Genomic DNA, 23,171 nt, shown 5'->3' on the forward strand with positions numbered 1-23,171 from the left:
CCCCCCCCCCCCCCGCCGCCATATCCCTTGATCCCTTTAGCCCCAAGAGCTATTCCTTCTTGAAGTAACACAACATTTTAGCCTCAACTACTTTCTGTGGTAGTGAATTCCACAAATTCACCATTCTCTGGATGAAGAAATTTTTCCTCACCTCAGTCCTAAAAAGTTTACATCTTCAAACTATGACCCCGAATTCTGGACTCCTCCATCATCGGAAACATTTTTTCTGAATCTACCCTGTCTACTCCTGTTAGAATTTTATAAGTTTCTCTGAGATCCCTTCTCACTCTTCCAGAGGGGATCTTACCAAAATAATTTTAAGTCCAGAACGAGTGTAAAACTGAGAGAGTTTCAGATCCGTTTTCTCGGCAAGGCCACCAGTCGAATCTTATGGCACTCTGAGGATTTTTTATTGCACAATGTTTTCCATGAGTAGGCAGAGGGGGCGGAGCCTAAATCACCCAAAAGCCAGCTGATAGCAACAAAGGACTCCATTGCACATGTCCAGGTTTCTGTGCTCTGTGAGTAGCAGAGATCTATTACTGCCTCTGCTATCAGCCACCCACCGTGACCTAAACCCGGTCCCTCCCGCTATCACAGGGCCCTGTGGCTGATCACGAGCCCCCCCCCTCCACCCAGAACCATTGCCCCTGACCCTCCCTCTGCCTGATTGATTGCGGCCAAAAGCAACAGGCTGATCACTGATCATTGTGCAGAATGCGCAGTGGTCCAACTCCCTCCACCCCACCAAACGATCTGCCCCCAGTCTGGCCATGCCTCTCCAGTAGGCCCTGTCCCCTCAGGTACTGCCCCTTTGTCACTGCCCGGTGGCAGTGACAGGCTGCCAGGCTGGCACTGCCCCCCTGCCTGCAACCTCCTGGGGGAGCCTCAATGGCCACTGGTTCTACCGGCGAGGCCATTATATCCCTGTTGATGGGGACCATACATGATCCTCACCAGAAAGAACCTTCCCCGGCGTGACCACAGAGGCAAATGAGCCCAGACGATTCCAGCCTGAGCTCACTAATTCTATGTAAATTAACATTTAAATATTTTGAAATCATATAATCATGATTACGCAGGATATCCAGTGCTGATAAGATCGCAAGAGGTGAAAAATCGGACACGAACCTGATTTCTCGGCTCTCTCGCGATTTTACCGGCTCGTCCCACCCATCGGCTCATGGAGCGAGAAGGTAAGATTGCAACCCTAAACTCCAATGAATATAATCCTAGCAATCAGCCTGGTAAACCTTCCTCTGCCATCCCTCTACAATAAGGACATCCTTCCTCAGATAAGGAACCAAAACTGCACACAATACTCCAGGTGTGGCCTCACCAATGCCCTGTACAATTGCAGTTCATAACCTCTCTCCCCTCTTCGCAGAGCAGGTCTGTTCTTCTCCTTTTCAGGTCCCTGAACGGAACCAAGACTAGACCAACCCACAGCACAGGAGGTTACCACAGCACTCTCACTGCAGGTGATGCCAGAGCCAGAATGACTTGCAGTAGAGCTGCTGCCTCCACGCAGCTGGCTAAGATGATGACCTACAAATGGCCTCAGCAACTACCAGCCAGTGTGATGGAATCGCTGAGTCCACTGGACCAGAAAGCAGCCCAACACAATGAGACTCTACTACTTCACTACTCAACATAGGTGAGCCGCCTCTACACTCCCCTTCTCTACACATGATGGATGTCCCTCAACCCCAGAAGGCTCCCAGACATTGGAAAAGGTGGCAGAAGAAGAAGAGACACAACTGACAGCCAGATGGATGCCACTCCAGTGGTCCGAGGAAGGTCCGCCTACCACTACTCACAGTACCAAACCACAGCCGCAGCAACCTGACCAATCACATGTATTGCGACACTCTCCTATGGAAAATGCACATGAAGTCATAGCTGCACCATGTCAGCTCTGCTTTCATCTGCCTCCAGTGCATTGTGGTGCTTTGACTACTGGTTAAAGTCGAATGCAATATTGAGAAAGGCATTCTTTTTGCTCTTCTCACAGCAGTAATTTATGCACAAAAAGTGTTTGAGGAGGCAACCATAAGCACATTCCAATTTGAATCACAAAAATAACATCCTAATAAAGACACACAAAATGTTACTAAAATAAGATGCAGTTGCAATCACTCTAATCAAATTCTCTGAAGGGGAAGGTGGTAAGTCTTCTAACCTTTGTGTGTTAGCCAAGCATTATTGAAGAATTTTCCGGCCATTCACACCCCGCCGCTGTTGCAAGTGAGTTCAGAGAATTTGGCACTCAGCCAAATCTCCGTTCACAACAGCAGCACCGGACAATCCCATTGGCATAAACGGCCAAAACATTCCAGCCAAACTCTGTTTACTTGCCCTCACAACATCAACGGGAAAGTAGTTATTACTGATCAATGTTTAAATATGAGGTCAGTAAATGAAAACTCATGACCCTTTTGACTTACACAACAGAAAAATAGGAGGTTACACTAGAAAGGCAACTGGGATTCCATACAAAATTACCTGGGACAACAAGAAAATGTATTAGCGAGAGTCAAGTTTTTTGATTCATAAAAAAGAATTGTGTATTTTTTCAGGGTAAAATAATTGAATTTTATTTGCAATCAGATTGTACATATTATTGAGTAAAATTTTGCCATGATTACAATGTTCAGTTATTAGACTGCAATTTTAAGTTTTTAAGTTTATTTATTAGTGTCATAAGCAGGCTTACATTAACACGCAATGAAGTTACCGTGAAAATCCCCTAGTCACCACACTCCAGCACCTGTTGGGGTACATTGAGGGAGAATTTAGCATGGCCAATGAGCCTGTCTTTCGGACTGTGGGGGGAAACCGGAGCACCTGAAAGAAACCCACGTAGACATGGGGAGAATATGCAGACTCCGCACAGACAGTGACCCAAGATGAGAATTGAACCTGGCTCCCTGGCGCTGTGAGGCAGCAGAGCTAACCACTGTACCATCATGCAGCCCTCTAGAAAGATGCTTCAAACGATACGAGAACATGTTGACAAAAGACAACCTTGAGCTGAGGAACCTGGTGAGATTCGAAATACATTTGAAATACATTCAGACTTTGCGGGCAGTTTTGAGCCTGCATTAACAGTCAGTGTAAACAGCGACGCAGGGGCAAAATCTCACAAGAGTTGGGAAACGAGATTCTCACCGGCGAGATCTCTTTTCCTGATTTTCCACACCCTTCATTTATGACATAATGAGGATCACACCCTCATCATTTCAATAAATGTTAATAAATTTACATATCATTATAGGGCTTCCCCACAAAATGTTCCGCCCCTCACTGAATATTCATACAATGTGACATCACATCGGCAAGGATCACAATAGGTTTAGAAAAACTTGAATTAGTCATGGAGAACCCGCTAGGGGCACAGAGGTAAATATAGTCCAGGGGGAAGAAGGACATACCCCAGCTGGAACAGTGCCAACCTGACAGGGCCAACTTGATGCCAAAAGGCTAGCACTGCCAGGGGTGGGCCCACTGAGGAGCCCCTTGGGGCAGTTCCCCTTATGTATGAAGGGAGGCGTGCCCAATGCTTGCAGAGAAGAATGACCCAATGCTCATGGGGTGGTCGCCCCGATGCTTGTAGCGGGGGGACTGATGTTTGGGGGGGGTGAGGGGAAATGCCCTGCTACTATAGGGTTGAGGGGTTTGATTCTTGTGGTGGGGCGGGGGTGTTGATGCTTGTGTGTGGGCGGGGTCACCCCAATGTTTGTAGGGAGGTCCCTCGTAATGTCCTTGGGGAGGGGGTTGCAGTTTATTTTTATTGCAGATTGGGGTGACCTTTAAGGATGGTACACTGATCTCAGTGGAGCTGGCATTGCCGGCTCAATCAGACCCTGCCCATCACAGTGATGGCAAAAACCACACCCCGCTTCCCCCCCCCCCCCCCCGCCCAAAATATGTTTTCACAGAATGCACTAAAATCTGGATAGAAAACTCGGCTGGAGAATTGCACAACAGTTTTCTCACCTCAGCCAGCTGTGCAATGAGAGGGAGATTCTGCCCTTCTTGTGGTGGTGAGGCGATGGCCTAGTGGTATTATCGCTGGACTATTAATCCAGAAACTCAGCTAATGTTTTGGGGACCTGGGTTCGAATCCCACCATGGCAGATGGTGGAATTTGAATTCAATTAAAAATATCTGGAATTAAGAATCTACTGATGACGTTGAAACCATTGTTGATTGTCGGAAAAAACCCATCTGATTCACTAATGTCCTGTAGGGAAGGAAATCTGCCGACCTTACCCAGTCTGGCCGCCATGTGACTCCCGAACCATAGCAATGTGGTTGACTCTCAGCTGCGCTCTGAGGGAAACTAGGGATGGGCAATAAATGCTGGCCAGCCAACGATGTCCATGTCCCATGAATGAATAAAAAGATCACCCTCAGACAGTATTTTTGCTTGAAATAAGAACAGAAGAGTCGGAATTCATTTTTTAATATTATTACAAATGGTGCGTAGGACATATGCTTCCTGTCCATTGATTTTACTTTTGTCAGCGCACACCACAGTGAATTGCTGTATCAGTATTTTCCATTCTAGTTTATTGTCAACTTTAGAGCCTTTGGTATTAGGGGACTCTGAAACCAGCTTTGAAGTTATTCATTCCATCGCCATTTTGTACAGGAAAATAATATAGACATTAACTGGTTATAGGCAACACCACAGGCAATTTAGTAGCAATTATAGAAAGTTGAAATGCAATTTGATCTTTCCCAGATTAGAAACAGCTGGTCTGAAATTGCAAGCATCAATTTATCAAAGTTATGAAAGAAATGGCAACTGATTCTTCAGATCAAAAAGGAAACTGTCAACAAAGTGCTTGGCTATAGAGAAAAGACAAATAAGGTGCTGCGTTATATTAGCAGAAGAATAAAGGACAAATCATTGGGGCAACATTGCTGCTCTATTAGATATTGTTTAAACTGCATCTTAATGCATACAGTTTTGATTATTTAAGCACTGGAGGGATATTATTGTCAATGACAGACTGTGCAGAGAATCAACAAAGATGATTCGATTCATCCGGAATTAAAGTTGAAATGAAATATTAAATGATTGTCATAGAATCATATAATCCCTACAGTGCAGGAGGAGGTCATTTGGCTCATTGAGCCTGCACCGACACCAATCCCACCTAGACCCTAACCCCATTTTTTACTCTGCTAATCCCCCTGATACTCAGGGGCAATTTAACATGGCCAATCAACCTCACCTGCATATTTTTGGACTGTGGGAGGAAACCAGAGCACCCGGAGAAAACCCATGCAGGCACAGGGAGAATGTGCAAACTCAAAACAGACAGTGACCCGAGGCCGGAATTGAATCCAGGTCCCTAGTGCTGTGAGGCAGCAGTGCTGACCATTGTGCCACTCTGTTAGAACTCTCAGTCCTTGTGAAAGAGTAGAATTTGAGGAAATCTATATTTTCAAGAATACAAAAGGAAATCATAAAATTCATTCAGACTAGTTGTTCACAATGGTGAAGGTTTCAAATACTGCTGGAGACAATTTAAAATGAGTAGGTTCGGGGCAAAGAAGAAAATTTAGACATAATCTTCTCATCCATGGACTGTGTTCTGGACTGAATTACCAGGAATCATGATTGGAGCAGATAGTATAAATTTGTTCAAGAGACAATTGAATCAATTTCTTCAGACAAAAGAATGGAGTGAGATGTGTGGGCTGATCCCTGTAAAATGGACTTTCACTTGTCCCAAAAATGTTAGAACTCTCAGCCCAGTTGAGCTAAGGTCCAAATTCTCAGAAATGAAAATCAAATGATTTTTAGTGTAGCTGGTTCACATTATGACTCATCATCAAATTACAAGTGTTTGAGAAATTTGAATATGACATAGTTGTTATGTGTACCCTTATGGACTAAGGGTGCTTAAAGAATCACAAGGCAGGCTTGGTAACTTGAACACTGAGAACTCTTTATTGGAGGGATGCATCGTTCCACAGTGAGATTGCAGATGCCCAACTGGGTCCCACACTGGGAGAAGCTACTTGCCCAAGGGTCACTCTTAAATGGGCATTGCGCACCCCAAACCCCAACATACAATATTTACATATATCACAATCATGTGTTGCTGTTTTTTGAGTAGACATTTTTTCCCCAAAAGGACACTAGCCACTTGCTCAAGTCTAAGGATTACATAAGAAATACAGCACAGAAAGAGGCCATTCAGCCCCAACCTGTCTATGTCGGTGTTTATGCTCCACTCGAGCCACCTCTCATGTTTATTCATCTATCAGAACCCTCTATTCCTTTCTCCCTTTACACTTTTCTAGCTGGCCTTAAATGTAGCTCTACTATTTGCATCAACCACTCCCTGCAGTAGCAAGTTTCATATTCAGTTGTGAAGGATGGTCATACTGAACTCGAAGTGTTAACTCTGTCTCTCTCTCTCTCTCCAAAGATGCTGCCAGACCTGCTAAGTTTTTCCAACATTTTCTTTTCTCATTTCACATTTTTACCTTTCTTTGGGTAAAGAAGGTTCTACTGAATTCCTTATTGGATTACTTGATGACTATCTTGTATTGATGGCCACTTGATTTTCCCCACAAGTGGAAACATTCTCTTTGTATGCTCTCTACCAGACAGAGCCTTTCATCATTTTAATGACTTATATTAGGTCACCCCTCAGCCTTCCTTTTTCAAATGAAAAGAGACATAGCCCGTTTATCCTTTCCTGATATGTGTATTCAGGTATTTCTAGTATCAACCGTATGAATCTTCTCTGCATCTTCTCCAATAACTCTATATCCTTTTTGTAAAATGGTGACCAGAACTATACACAGTACTCTAAGTGTGGTCGAATCAAAGTTTCATACAGGTTTAGCATAATTTTCCTACTTTTCAATTCTTTCCCTCTTATAATAAAGCCTAGTGCTTGGTTTGCCTTTTTTATAGCCTTGCTAACCGAAAACACAACTTTGTGATTTGGTACAGGTTCACAAGTCAATACTTAAAATCCCCCAAGCATGTGTGGGAGTACAACTGGAGATCATCCAGCTAAAAACACAATTGACTGGTACAGAGTACTGGTAAACATCCTGATGCTTGTCAATCGAAGACTCCCCTCTACTGAGCAGGGAGCACTTACAAGTTGGTGTCAATAGCTTGTCACAATGGTGTGATGAGCTGCATAACTCACTTAAAAATGGCTGAGTGCTTTGTCACCGTCCTCCAGAGCAAAACATGAACATGCAGCATATCCAGTTAAACAGTGTTTGCACTAGCTGAAATTGCAGAACTTCGACAGCAGCTGTTTGCTTCTCTGTAACTCAATCATGGTAAGGCACAGAATCATGGACATATGAGTGTATGCTCTTATACTCAGTTTCAAAGTATCACCTTCCAGCAGCTGTGTTCTTAAGTCTTCTAGTTTTCTCATTGACCATCAGGCATCTACTTTCAGCAAAGTAGAAGGTTCTTCATAAAAGCCTTCAACTTGCCTGCCAGCTTTATAAGCGAGCTTACTTTTAGATGTGCAAGTCTATTGTTGTCCACATGGCTAAGTCATCACAAACTACTTGATCCAGGTGCTCCTGTAAAAGATTAAATAAAAGTTACAATCTGTTGGATGCATTCCTGATCCAAGGCAAAATCCTGTCTACTCCTTTTTCGATTTCTTCATTATCCACTAGAACATCTGATATGCATACTGTGACAAGATGAAAAACTACTTTAAGTAATTTCAATGTCCTTTAGGGAAGGAAGTCTGCCGTCCTTACCTGGTCTGGCCTACATGTGACTCCAGGCCCACAGCAATGTGGTTGACTCTCAAATGCTCTTCGAAATTGCCTAGCAAGCCACTCAGTTGTACTCAACCGCTACAAAGGAATCAAGAAGGAATGAAACTGGATGGACCACCCAGCATCAACCTCGGCACTGGAAATGACAATGGTAAACCCAGCTCAGTCGAGCCTGAAGAGTACTCCTTACTAACATCTGGGGGGCTTGTGCCAATGTTGAGAGAGCTGTCTCACAGACTAGTCAAGTAACAGCCTGGTGTGATCATACTCACAGAATCATATCTTACAGAAAGTGTCCGAGACACCACCATCACTATTCCTGTCTCACTGGCAGGATAGACCCAGGAAAGGTGGCGACCCAGTGGTATATGGCCAGGAGGAGGATACTCCGCAAGTATCTCCATCCTCAATGATGGAGCCACCAGCACATCGGTGCAAAAGATAAGGCTGAAACATTCACACCAATTTTCAGCCAGAAGTGCCCAATGGATGATCCATCCCAGCCTCCTCTGGAGGTCCCCAGCAACACAGATGTCAGTCTTCAGCCAATTTGATTCACTCCACGTGATGTCCTGGGAGTCCTCAACATCGACTCTGCAACCCATGAAGTCTCATGGCACCAGGTCAAATATGGGCAAGGAAACCTTGCGCTGATTACCACGTACCATTCCCCCTCAGCTGATGAATCAGTACTCCTCCATGTTGAACACCACTTGGAGGAAGTACTGAGGATACCAAGGATGTAGAATGTACTCTGGGTGGGGAACTTCAATGTCCATCACCAAGAGTGGCTCAATAGTACCACCACAGATCAAGCTGGCCAGGTCCTAAAGGACATAACTGCTAGACTTGGACAACGGAAGGTGGTGAGGGAACCAACAAGAGAGAAAAACATACTTGACCTCATCCTCACCAATCTGCCTGCTGCAGATGCATCTGTCCATGACAGTATTAATAAGAGTGACTACCATGCAGTTCTTGTGGAGACAATGTCCCCTCTTCACATTGAGGATACCCTCCATCATGTTGTGTGGCACTACCACCAAGCTAAATGGGTTAGACTTTGAACAAATCTAGCAACTCAAGAGTGGATATCCATGATGTGCAGTGGGCCATCAGCAGCAACAGAATTGTATTCAACCATAATATGCGACCTCATGGCCCAACATAGCCTCTACTCTACCATTAGCATCAAGCTAGGGAATGAGCTTTGATTCAATGAAGAACGTAGGAAGGAATACCAGAAGCAACACCAGGCATACCTAAAAATAAGGTGTCAACCTAGTGAAGCTACAACACAGGACTACTTCAATGCATAACAGCATAAGCAGCAAGTAATAGACAGAGATAGTTGATCCCAAAACCAACGGATCAGACCTAAGCTCTGGAGTCCTGCCACATCGACAGCAGCTGTTTGCCGCTGGGAATGGTACGTGGTAATCAGCGCAGGGTTTCCTTGCCCATATTTGACCTGGTGCCATGAGACTTCATGGGTTGCAGAGTCGATGTTGAGGACTCCCAGGACATCACATGGAGTGAATCAAATTGGCTGAAGACTGACATCTGTGTTGCTGGGGACCTCCAGAGGAGGCTGGGATGGATCATCCATTGGGCACTTCTGGCTGAAAATTGGTGTGAATGTTTCAGCCTTATCTTTTGCACCGATGTGCTGGTGGCTCCATCATTGAGGATGGAGATACTTGCGGAGATACTTGCGGAGTATTCTCCTCCTGGCCATGACTGGTGATGGACAATTAACCAACTCACTGGAAGAGGAGGATCCATAATGTCCCCATCCTCAGTGTTGGAGGAGCCCAGCATATCAGTGCAAAAGATAAGGCTGAAGCATTCACAACAATCTACAAACAGAAGTGCCCATTGGATGATCTATCTCAGCCTTCTCTGGAGGTCCTCAGCATCACAGGTGTCAGTCTTCAGCCAATTCAATTCACTCCACGTGAAGTCAAAAATAGCTGAAGGCATTGGATGCTGCAAAGGCTGTGGGCTGTAACAATATGCATATGAACAATATAGATAGAAACATACATAGAAAATAGAAGGAGACCATTTGACCCTCCAAGCCTGCTCCACCATTCATTATGATCATGGCTTATCATCAAATTCAATACCCTGATCCCATCTTCCCCCCCATAACCTTGATCCATTTAGCCCCAAGAGCTATATCTAATTCCTTTTTGAAATCACACAACATTTTGGCCTCAACTACTTTCTGTGATAGAGAATTCCACAGATTCACCACTCTCTGGGTAAAGAAATTTCTCCCCACCTCAGTCCTAAAAGGTTTACCCATTATCCTCTAACTATGACCCCTTGTCCGGACTTCCCCCACCATCCTGCGCGGACCAGCTGGTGAGGGTAGTCGCAGACATCTTCAACCTCTCTTTACAACAATCTGAGGTCTCTACCTGCTTCAAGAAGACAACCATCATCCCAGTACCAAAGCCAGGCAGCGTGCCTTAATGACTATCATCTGGTGGCTCTGACATCCATTATTATGAAGTGCTTCAAAAGGTCAGTCACGGCACAAATCATTTCCTGCTTCCCAGACTACCTGGATCCACTACAGTTTGCCTACCGCCACAACAGGTCCACAGCAGACACCATCTCCCTGGCCCTGCACTCAACACTGGAACACCTAGATAACAAGGACACCTATGTTGTGACACCCTAAATTGATGACAGGAAGGCTATGGCAGGTGAGAACCTAGAAACTATCATTATCACGAAAGAGGTAGTGTTGGGCAAGTTAATGGGGCTAAAGGTAGACAAGTCTCCTGGTCCTGATGGAATGCATCCCAGGGTACTAAACGAGATGGCGGGAGAAATAGCAAATGCACTAGTGGTAATTTACCAAAATTCGCTGGACTCTGGGGTGGTTCCTGCAGATTGGAAAACAGCAAATGTGACTCCACTGTTTAAAAAAGGAGGTAGACAAAAGGCAGGTAACTATAGGCTGGTTAGCTTAACTTCTGTAGTAGGGAAAATGCTTGAATCTATGATCAAGGAAGAAATAGTGAGACATCTGGATATAAATTGTCCCATTGGTAAGACGCGGCATGGGTTCATGAAGGGCAGGTCATGTTTGATTAATTTGGTGGAATTCTTTGAGAACATTACATGTGCAGTGAACAATGGGGAACCTGTGGATGTGGTGTATCTGGATTTCCAGAAGACATTTGACAAGGTGCCGCACCAAAGACTGCTACATAAGATAAAGGTGCACAGTGTTACGGGTAATGTATTAGCATGGATAGAGGATTGGTTAACTAACAGAAAGCAAAGAGTGGGGGTAAATGGGTGTTTTTCTGGTTGGTGATCAGTGACTAGTGGTGTGCCTCAGGGATCAGTGTTGGGACCGCAATTGTTTGCGATTTACATAGATGACTTGGAGTTGGGGACCAAGTGTAGTGTGTCAAAATTCGCAGAAGACACTAAGATGGGTGGAAGAGCAAAGTGTGCAGAGGACGCTGAAAGTCTGCAAAGAGATATAGATAGTCTAAGTGAGTGGGCGAGGGTCTGGCAGATGGAGTACAATGTTGGTAAGTGTGAGGTCATCCATTTTGGTAGGAATAACAGCAAAATGGACTATTATTTAAATGGTAAAAAATTGCAGCATGCTGCTGTGCAGAGGGACTTGGGTGTCCTTGTGCAGGAATCTCAAGGAGTTGGTTTGCAGGTGCAGCAGGTAATTAAGAAGGCAAATGGAATTTTGTCCTTCATTGCTCGAGAGATGGAGTTTAAAAACAGCGAGATTATGTTGCAGCTGTATAAGGTGCTGGTGAGGCCACACCTGGAGTACTGTGTACTGTTTTGGTCTCCTTACTTGAGAAAGGATATACTGGCACTGGAGTGGGTGCAGAGGAGATTCACTAGGTTGATTCCGGAGTTGAGAGGGTTGGCTTATGAGGAGAGACTGAGTAGACTGGGGCTATACTCATTGGAATTCAGAAGAATGAGGGAAGATCTTATAGAAACATATAAGATTATGAAGGAAATAGATAAGGTAGAAGCAGGGAAGTTGTTTCCACTGGCGGGTGAAACTAGAACTAGGGGGCATAGCCTCAAAATAAGGGGAAGCAGATTTAGGACTGAGTTGAGGAGGAACTTCTTCACACAAAGGGTTGTGAATCTGTGGAATTCTCTGCCCAGTGAAGCAGTTGAGGCTACCTCATTGAATGTTTTTAAGGCAAGGATAGATACATTTTTGAACAGTAAAGGAATTAAGGATTATGGTGAGCGAGCGAGTAAGTGGAGCTGAGTCCACAAAAAGATCAACCATATCTTATTGAATGGCGGAGCAGGCTCGAGGGGCCAGATAGCCTACTCCCGCTCCTAGTTCTTATGTTCTTATTATGTTCTTATGTCAGACTCCTATTCATAGACTACAGCTCAGCCTTTGTTCAACACCATTATTCCTATGAGACTCATCTCCAAACTTCGTGGCCTGGGGCTCGGCTCCTCCCTCTGCAACTGGATCCTAGAATTCCTAACCCACAGACTGCAGTCAGTAAAGATAGGCAACAACACCTCCTCCACGATCATCCTCAACACCAGTGCCCCACAAGGCTGTGTCCTCAGCCCCTTACTATACTCCTTATACACCTATGACTGTATGGCCAAATTCCCCTCCAACTCTATTTTCAAGTTTTCTGATGACACCACCATTGTGGTCGGATCTCAAACAATGATGAGACACAGTACAGGAAAGAGATAGACAATCTGGTGAACTGGTGTGAAGACAATAATCTCTCCCTCAATGTCAACCAAATGAAGGAGATAGTTATCGACTTCAGGAAGTGTAGTGGAGGGCATGCCGCCATCTATATCAATAGGGACGAAGTAGAAATGGTCGAGAGCTTCAGGCTTTTAGGCGTCCAGATCATCAACAACCTGTCCTCATCCCTCCATGCAGATGCTATAGTTAAAAAAGCCCATCCACGCCTCTACTTTCTCAGGAGACTAAGAGAATTGGGCATGTCCACTACAACTCTCACCAACTTATACAAATGCACCATAGAAAGCATTCTTTCCGGTTGTATCACAGCTTGGTATGGCTCCTGCTCTGTCCAAAACCACAATAAGCTACAAAGGGTCATGAATAAAGCCCAGTCCATCACTCAAACCAGCCTCCCATCCATTGACACTGTCTATACTTCCCGCTGCCTTGTAAAATCAGCCAGCATAATCAAGGACCCCACGCACCCCGGACATGCTCTCTTCCACCTTCTTCAATCGGGAAAAAGATACAAAAGTCTGAGGACATGCACCAGCCAACTCAAAAACAGCTTCTTCCCTGCTGCCATCAGACTTTTGAATGGACCTACCTCACATTACGTTGATCTTTCTCTACACCCCAGCTAAGACTGTAACACTACATTCTGCACCCTCTCCTTTCCTTCCCTATGTACGATATGCTTTGTCTATATAGCGTGCAAGAAACAATACTTTTCACTGTATACTAATACATGTGATGTGGAGATGCCGGCGTTGGACTGGGGTAAACACAGTAAGAAGTTTAACAACACCAGGTTAAAGTCCAACAGGTTTATTTGGTAGCAAAAGCCACACAAGCTTTCGGAGCTCTAAGCCCCTTCTTCAGGTGAGTGGGAATTCTGTTCACAAACAGAGCTTATAAAGACACAGACTCAATTTACATGAATAATGGTTGGAATGCGAATATTTACAACTAATCAAGTCTTTAAGAAACAAAATAATGTGAGTGGAGAGAGCATCAAGACAGGCTAAAAAGATGTGTATTGTCTCCAGACAAGACAGCCAGTGAAACTCTGCAGGTCCACGCAACTGTGGGAGTTACAAATAGTGTGACATGAACCCAATATCCCGGTTGAGGCCGTCCTCGTGTGTGCAGAACTTGGCTATCAGTTTCTGCTCAGCGACTCTGCGCTGTCGTGTGTCGCGAAGGCCGCCTTGGAGAACGCTTACCCGAATATCAGAGGCCGAATGCCCGTGACCGCTGAATTGCTCCCCAACAGGAAGAGAACAGTCTTGCCTGGTGATTGTCGAGCGCTCAACCGCTCGACAATCACCAGGCAAGACTGTTCTCTTCCTGTTGGGGAGCACTTCAGCGGTCACGGGCATTCGGCCTCTGATATTCGGGTAAGTGTTCTCCAAGGCGGCCTTCGCGACACACGACAGCGCAGAGTTGCTGAGCAGAAACTGATAGCCAAGTTCCGCACACACGAGGACGGCCTCAACCGGGATATTGGGTTCATGTCACACTATTTGTAACTCCCACAGTTGCGTGGACCTGCAGAGTTTCACTGGCTGTCTTGTCTGGAGACAATACACATCTTTTTAGCCTGTCTTGATGCTCTCTCCACTCACGTTGTTTGTATCTTAAAGACTTGATTAGCTGTAAGTATTCGCATTCCAACCATTATTCATGTAAATTGAGTCTGTGTCTTTATAAGCTCTGTTTGTGAACAGAATTTCCACTCACCTGAAGAAGGGGCTTAGAGCTCCGAAAGCTTGTGTGGCTTTTGCTACCAAATAAACCTGTTGGACTTTAACCTGGTGTTGTTAAATTTCTTACTAATACATGTGACAGTAATAAAATAAAATAAAATAAAATCATCGGGAAAATGCTTTCTGAGTCTATCCTGTCTAATCCTGTTGGAGTTTTTCTATGAGATCCTCTCTCACTTTTCTAAACTCCAAACAATATAATTCTAACTGACTTTGTCTCTTCCTCATATGACAGTTTTGCCATACCAGGAATCAGCCTGGTAAACCTTCGCTGCTCTCCCTATATAGCAAGAGCATCCTTCCTCAATTAAGGACACCTAATGTGAACACAATACTCCAGGTGTGGCCTCACCAACACAGTAAAACATCCCTATTCCTATACTCAATTCCTTTCGCTATGAAGGCCAACTTACCACTTGCCTTCTTTACTGCCTGCTATACCTGCGTGCCCTTCCAGAAACAGTACTAAAGAGATGTGCCCCAGAACTGGCCGTGTCCCTAGCCAAGCTGTTCCAATACAGCTACAATACCAGTTCTTGACTTCATTACAACCTTGATTAAAACATGGTCAAAAGAGCTGAATGCCAGAGGTGAGGTGAGAGTGATTGTTCTTGATATCAAGGCAGCATGTGACCGAGTATGGCATCAAGGAGCCCTAGCAAAACTGGAGTCAATGGAAATCAGGGGTAACGCCTCCACTGATTAGTACGATTAGAGTCATACCTCGCACAAAGGGAGATGGTTGTGGTAGTTGAAGGTCAATTATATCAGCTCAGGACATCACAACAGGAGTTCCTCAGGATAGTGTCCTAGGCCCAACCATCTTCAGCTGCATCATCAATGACCTTCCTTCCATCATATAATCCGAAGTGGGAATGTTTGTTGATAACTGCACAAAGTTCAATACCATTCATGACTCCTCAGATACTGAAGCAGTCCATGTCCAAATGCAGCAACACCTGGACAATATTCAGGCTTGGGCTGACAAGTGACAAGTAACATTTGTGCCACACAAGTGCCAGGCAATGACCATCTACAACAAGAGCGAATCTAACCATCACCCCTTTATATTCAATGGCATTACCATTTCTGAAGACCCCAATATCAATATCCTGGGGGTTACTATTGACCAGAAATTAAACTGGACTAGCCATATAAATAATGTGGCTACCAGAGCAGGTCAAAGGCTAGGAATCCTGCATTGAGTAACTCAGCTCCTGACTCCCCAAATCGTGTCCACCATCTACAAGGCACAAGTCAGGAGTGTAATGGAATACTCTCCCATAATACTCAAGAAGCTTGACAACATCCAGGGCAAAGCAGTCGCTTGATTTCTACCCTTTCCACAAACATTCAATCCCTCCACCACTGAAGAACAGTGGCAGCCTTGTGTGCAATCTCCAAGATGCGTTGCAAGAACTCACATTGGTTCCTTAGGCAGCACCTTCCAAACCCACGACTCCTACCATCTAGAAAGACAGAACCTAGAGGTTCCCCTCCAAGGCACTCACCATCCTGACTTGGAAATATATTGCCATTCTTTTGCTCTCATTGGATCAAAATCCTGGAATTCCCTCCCTAACAGCAATGTAGGTGTATCTACACCTCAGGGACTGCAGAGGTCAAGAAGGCAACGAACAACCATCTTCTCAAGGGCAACTAGGAATGGGCAATAAATGCTGGTCTACCCAGTGATGCCCACATCCCATAAAAAGGCTTAAATTTTTAAAAATGAGATTCCTCCATAATTTTCAGGTTCAATATTAACTTCTTCCTTCTAGGTACAGACCAGAACAGTGCTCTACGACATTACAAGTATCCAGAGCTCCTGTAGAATCTATCCACCATCCTCAAAAGGTCAGCACTTGCCTGAGTTGCTGGTTCCTGACACTGTTCACTAAGAGCATCGTTGTTCCTCTCTCCCTTGGAACAGCTTCTATTAATTTTGTATGAACATTGACTCAACACCTACCACCCTACCATTAGCTGAGCACTGAAGTGCAGAATCCACTTCCTCCCTTAAATCCTTTGATCTTTATTATCCATTTGCTACTAATGTAACTGATATTACTGGAGTCTCTGCTCAGTAGTCTAGAATTAGCTCAAGGCAAAAAGATTCCAAGTTTCTGTGACATTCAATGGAGTGAAAATGCTATGGTACTTTTGGTTTTAAATTGGCAGGTATTCTGGATCATGTTGGACAACTCTGTCACCACCTCCTTTCTGATTATGACTCTCCAGATGCATTGCTCCTCTGTCAAGTCAAGATAGTTTGCTATGGCCAATAAAAGCAATTTAAAGATAATAATAATTGGAAACCCCTTCCTACATTATAGACTTTCTTCCCTTCCTTCTAAACATCCCTCCGCTCTCCCCTACTTCCTCCAGGTATTGCATGTACAGTGGTATTCCAAAGGTTACTCATTGTGCAAAGGGAAATAGACTAAGCTCCAAAAAATAGCCAAAGGAAGCCTTAACAATCTCTCTAGTCCCACACAGTGCAGCACACATCTAGCAAAAATAGCTGGTTTGCTTATAACACTAGCAAAAACTAACATTCAATTCTAAATGTAAATTCAAGGGGGGAATGGTTAAATTTCTCTCTTGTTGAAGATGGTCACTGCATGACAATTGCATGGTCTGAATGTTCCTTGCCACTTATCAACATAATTCTCTAATGTTGTCCGGGTGGTGTTGCATGCAACACAGAATGCTTCAGTATTTGAGATGCTGTGAATGGGACTGAATGCATCAGTAAACGTCCCCACTTGTGACCTTATAATGGAGGGAAGTCAATGATGAAGCAGCTGAAAATGACAGCAATGTCCTGGGGTTGAGGTGATTGGCCTCCAACAACCACAACCATATTCCTTTGTGTTGATATGACTCCAACAGTGAGAGTTTTGCTGAGTCCCATTGATGTCAATGCTGCTGGGCTCCTTGATGCAACACTCAGCCAAATGCGCTTTGATATCAAGGGCAGTTACTCTGACCTCACCTCTAGAATGCATCTCCTTTGTCCATGTTTGGGCTGAGGCTGTAATGAGGTCTGGAGCCCAGTGGTCCTGGCAAAATCCAAACTGAGCTTCAGTAAGCAGGTTACTGCTGGATAAGTGTTGCAGTATTGTGCTGACAAAAACACCTTCCACCACATTACTGATAGCTGAGAGTAGACTGATGGGGGGTGGTAATTGGCCATACTGGGTTTGTCCTGCTTTTTGTGGATAGGACATACCTGGGCAATTTTCCACATTGTTGGGTAGATGCCAATTTTGGAGCTGTACTGAAACAGCTTGGCTAGAGCTGCAGCCAATTGTGGAACAATAGTCTTCAGTACTACTGCTGGGATGTTGACAGGGCCCATAGCCTTTGCTGTGTCTAGTTCATTCAACTGTCTCTTGATATCATGTGGAGTGAATCAAATTGTTTGAAGACTGGGAACCATGATGCTGGCGAGCTCAGGCTGGCCAAGATGGATCATCCACTCGACACTTCTGGAAGATGGTTGCAAATGCTTCAGCTTTGTGTTAAGGGCCAGACCAGAAACTCCAAGGTATATTATGCAGTTAGCCTGTTCCAATTTAAAGCAATATCCCATAGACATACACCCTTCTTCAGAATTAGTTAGCTCAAAAAAAAGTATGCTCACATGGTGCTGGATTTTCAGCCTTTAAACACTTAGAGTCATAGATATAGAGCACAGAAACAGGCCCTTTGTGCCAGCTCATCCATGCCGACCAGGTTTTCTAAACTGTTCTAGTCCCATTTGCCTGCATTTGGCCCATATCGGTCTAAACCTTTCCCATCCATGTACCTGCCCAAATGTCTTTCATATGTTGTAATGATACTCACCTCAACAGCCCCACAGGCAGCTCATTCAATATACTCACCAGCCTCCATGTGAAAAGGTTGTCCCTCAGGTCCCTTATAGACAGAGATCTAAACAACAGTTTCCAGAGAAGGATATATCCTCAAGACAGCAAAACTTCAGAGAAGTCTCTGGCAGTTCTCTGTCTCAAGACTTCAGAGACAGAAAGGATACCTCTCTCGGTGCAGCCTCCAAAATGGCATTTCTCAGAGAAAGATCCACTCATACAGCAGAATCTCTGAGAAAGATCTCCTGGCAAATTCCAGTCTCCCTTCAGAGAGGGAAAAGAGAGGTACAGCTCTCTCTCTCAACTCAAAAGCAGAATCTAAGCTTGAATATTCTGTGTAAGCCTAGTTTCACCCAGTCATATGACCATACCTGTCAATCATCCCAATCAAGCCCCACTCTGCAAAATCCCATGGTAATACCAAGAACAGCAGAGCAGCATTCGTTCAGATTAAGTAATTATGTTGCTGCAGCAACCATACGGGATGCCTGTAGTAGGCAGAATGGCTCTGAGTGCATAGAACTGCTACAACAGATCCTGCACAAGAACATGACTCAAATACATTTCTTAAGGGCACAGTATGGTCACACTTGACTTTTGTACTCGTACTGATCTCCACAATCATTGAGAACGGAAAAGTTTGTAGAGCCTCCTCTTCCAGTTAATGTTTTAATTGTCTACCACCGATCATGTTTGAATGTGCTGGACTGCAGAGCTTTGATCTGATTCATTGGTTTTGGGATCAATTAGATCTATCTATCATATTCTGCTTTTACTGTTTAGCATGCATGTAATCATGTGATGTAACATCACTAGGATTTTTGGTATGCTTGCTGCTGCTCCTGACATATTCTCCTACACTCCTTGCTGAACGCTGGTCTTGATGGTAAGAGCAGGGTGAGGTACATGCCTAGCCAAGTGCTTGCAGATTGTCATTGAATATTTTTTTTTGCTACAGATGATCGACAGCATCTCATGTAAGGCCAGTTTTAAACAGTTAAGTATGTTCTGAATCGATTACATTTAGCACAGTGCTAGTGCAAAACATGGTGAAGGGTATTTTCCATGTGAGAGTTGGCATTTTGCTTCTACAATGACTGTGCAGTGGCAGCATGATAGCACAGTGATTAGCACTGCTGCCTTACAGTGTCAGGGACCCGGGTTTAATCTGGCCTTGGGTGACTGTGGGGTTTGCATGTTCTCTTGTGTCTGTGTTGGTTTCCTCCGGGTGCTCCGGTTTCCACCCACAGTCCAAAGATGTGCAGATTAGATTGATTGGCCATGGTAAATTTCCCCTTAGTGCCCCAAGATGTGTAGGTTAGGTGAATTAGTGGGGTAAATATTTTGGGTTACAGCGATCCGGTCTGGGTGGGATGCTCTGTTGGCGAGTCGGTGCAGACTTGATGCGCCAAATGGTCTGCTTCTGCACTGTAGGAATTCTATGATTCTATTCTATTCTAGTCTATGATATATTTGTAACAGCTAGATTGGTGGGGGCGAGGTCAAGAATGACTTTCCCTTGTGTCAGTTCTCTCAAAACGAACTGCAGGTCCAGTCTGGCAGATATGTCTTTCAGGACTTGGCCAACTCAGTCAGTAGAGGTGCTATCCTGCCATTCTTGGTGATGGGCATTGAAGTTCCAGTACAGATTGTGTGCCTTTGCCACCCTCAATGCCTCCCCCAAGTTCAACACAGAAGAGCACTGATTCATTGGCGGAGGGAGAGTGGTACATGATAATCAAAAGAAGGTTTCCTTGCCCATGTTTGATCTGATGTCAGTAGCGTTCATAAGGTGGAGAATTATTGGGCAAAATTCTCCCAAGGTCCCATAGGCGGGTTCAATGGCCCACAGGAGGGCGGTGGGGGTGGTGCAGTGGGGGTGGAGAGGAGGATTCAGTGGGAGACCCAAAAATTAGTTTTACATTGGCATAAATTTACAGCAGGATCTTCAGCTGGTGCCCACCATGATGGATTAGGAAAGCTACAGGAGGCAGGCGGGAATATTTGCATCCCGCTAATGGGATGTGGATGAAGGCCAGACCACACACCCCGATTCTCTGCCGCACCAGCAGGAAAATACATCGGTGCGAAACACAGGTTGAATTTTATGACCCTGCCACTGGAAAAGGCAGCAAGCCATTCAAAAGTCCATTAAAATCCCTCTGGCAGAAACTTCTACCTTACATCTGAAACAATATGGCGCGCAGATGTCGGGTTGACCAGAATAATCCCTGGTACTGCCTCTGGAGATCTGGCTGCCAGCAATACTGGACCCTGAGACACCACAGCAATGGGTGGGGGGAGCATTCACAGATGGACCTTCCAGATTTGGTGTCTTGGAGGCAGTCCATCTTCCAGCCTCAGAATGTTCCTGGAATTCCATCTTCTTTTTCAGGAAATCCATCTTCCAGCCTCAGAGTACTTCCGGAGACCTATCTTCATTTTCAAGAGGTTTACCTTCTTTCTTCGATAGTGGGTCAGTGATGTTGGACACCTTTTTAATATGGTGGCTAGATAGGACGGCAGACCAAGTGTAACCAGGCTTGCCCCACCACAGAATATGGTGTAAATCATCTAGTTGCAAAATTAATGAGGTTGGTGCCGGCCTCGGTAACAGGAAACACTCCATGTTCCCATCCCTGCCACGAGGCTTAGTCCCCAGATGGGAAAATTCCATCCATTGTTGAGGGATCCCTGCACCACTCTCTCCTGACTCTATACCACTGCACTGCCACCTCTGGTGGATCTGTCATGCCGATGGGACAGGATATATCCAGGGATGATAATTGTGGTGTCTGGGGCATTGTCTGTGTGTTTTGCTCTGGTGAGTATGACAATATCAAGCTGTTGCTTAACTAGTCCGTGCAAAAAACTTGTGTCACAAGTTCTCAAATGTTACCGAGGAGAAGTTTGCAATGTTGACATATTGTCATATCCAGTGCCTTGGGACATTAGCAGGATGCCAGGTAGCATCCTGTTAACTGTTCTGTAGAAGTTTGGAACAACTAGGTGGCTTGCTTTTCAGAGGGCAGTAAGAGTCAAACACATTATTATGGGCTTGAAGGTACATGTAGCATAGACTAGGTAAAGACACCAGATTTCATTCTCTGAAAGTCATCAGTGAATCAAATGAGTTTTTCAGAAAATCCAGTGGTTCCATGAGTAGCGGTATTTTTTGTGTGCTAGCTTATTTCCCATTTTCAGCCTTCATCGCTGGCTAGCGGCAATGTGAAAAAGACAAAAGTGTAAGTCTCTCCCTATTGGTATATAGCCACTCCATCTGCAAGTCCTCTGCTGTACCTTCTTGTGGCCACAAATGGAAACTGGGGCCACGATTCTCCCATCGCGACCCACAACTTTTCTGTTGGGTCGCGGTGGGAGATGCGCATCGCCGGCCTTGAACAGGGATTTGCACATGCGCTGGGAACGCATGCACATCTCCCAGAGCTGGCAGGAAAGCAGGTAAGTAATTTAAATCTTTTTAAAACATGTTTTAAATATGTTTGTTAGTTCATTATTGGGACCTTTCAGGTCCCGATTGAATCTCCCACCCCATCAGGAGTACTTCATTCCAGCGGGGTTCAGACTAGCTCCCCACATTGGGGGAACTAGCGGGAGACCACGCCGGAATGAAGGGGGGACAATCGGGACCCCTCAGGGGGTCGGGCGGCAGTGGGGTGGTGCACCCTGGGCATGGGCACCCTGGCAATGCCAGCCTGTGCCCCCGGGCACTGCCCAAGGGCAAAGTGCCCATGCCCAGGGGGCACCTTGGCACTGCCCTGCAGGCATCAGGTAGTGCCAAGGGGACGGGCCTATTGTGGTCAGAGCCTATTGTAGGCGAGGCCTATTGTGGGCAGGGCCAAGGGCCGATCGGTGGGGGTGGGGGGGTCCCGCTGCCACTTTGCAGACAGGGATGGAGAGAGGGTAGCGATTGGGGCGGGCTGGGGATGGGGGGGGGTTGGGGGGGGTGTGGGTGGTCTGCCAGGGGTGGCCTGCCTCTGGGAGCGGTCTGACCCGAGGGGGGTCAGCAGTGGGGGTTCTGCCGGGGTGAGGAGGTGGGGGGATCGCCACTGCTGGGGGTGTGGGCTGTGCATTGGGGCGCTCCGTGATGGGGGGGCGGTCAGGGCTGGCCCAGTAATTGCTGTAGGGGCTGTGATCGGGCCATGTGGGGGGGGGAGGGGGGGGGGTCCCGGGCTGGCCAGTGACCGAGCTGGCCAGCAAATGGAGAGTCTGACAGATCGGGACCACTGCTCATGTGCAGAGTCCCAGAACTGTCAGACTCTGGCGCGAATAGACCCCGCCCCCCTGAGTTTTTAATGAGATTCATGACTGGGACCTCTGCAGTGTACAGAGTGCGGAGATTCAGGTGAGAAGCTGAACTGACAAAACAGTCGGGATTAAGAACAGTTTTCCCGCCAATTCAGCACTTTTGGGAGAATCATCCCCTGGGTCTCCTACAGAAGTTCCTTAAAGCTTCAAGGAACTCAGAGGAGGTTTGTACAAGCCACTAGCATGTGGCCACATGTTTACACTTGTGAACCAAACTCTCAGCTTTGGGCAAATAGCTCCACTGCCTTGTGAATACCTTGGGAGAGTTGAAGTCTCAGGGAATAAACCCTGACAAAATATCTGGAGTGGAGCCCAAAGGTAGACTGATGTCTAAGTCTGTCATCTTTTTGGCACCTTGTGCAACCAAGTCACTGCCAAACGTAATGATTTGCATTCAAAGAACAAAGAACGAAGAAAACTACAGCACAGGAGCAGGCCCTTCGGCCTTCCAAGCCTGCACCGACCATGCTGCCTGACTTAACTAAAACCCCCTACCCTTCTGGGGACCATATCCCTCTATTCCCATCCTATTCATGCATTTGTCAAGATGCCCCTTAAAAGCCACTACTGTATCCGCTTCCATTACCTCCTCTGGCAGCGGGTTCCAGGCACCCACCACCCTTTGGGTAAAAAATCTGCCTCAAACATCTCCCTTAAACCTTGCCCCTC

At 45.6% G+C, this 23,171-nt stretch overlaps 1 protein-coding gene across 2 annotated transcripts in view; it reads left to right on the top strand.

Moving 5' to 3' along the window:
- Positions 1 to 23,171, top strand: part of lrig1 (leucine-rich repeats and immunoglobulin-like domains 1) — a 189,821-nt gene that overhangs the window by 11,031 nt on the left and 155,619 nt on the right. Inside the window, exon 1 of one of the 2 annotated variants that reach the window (XM_078209490.1) lies at positions 10,485 to 10,508. The exons of the other annotated variant lie outside the window; for it this stretch is intronic. The gene's annotated coding sequence lies outside the window, so the exon portion shown is untranslated. Of the gene's footprint in view, positions 1 to 10,484; positions 10,509 to 23,171 lie in introns of those variants that run through there. 2 annotated transcript variants of the gene reach the window in all.

The sequence above is a fragment of the Mustelus asterias genome, chromosome 3 (genome assembly GCF_964213995.1).
Source record: "Mustelus asterias chromosome 3, sMusAst1.hap1.1, whole genome shotgun sequence".
NCBI lineage: Eukaryota > Metazoa > Chordata > Chondrichthyes > Carcharhiniformes > Triakidae > Mustelus > Mustelus asterias.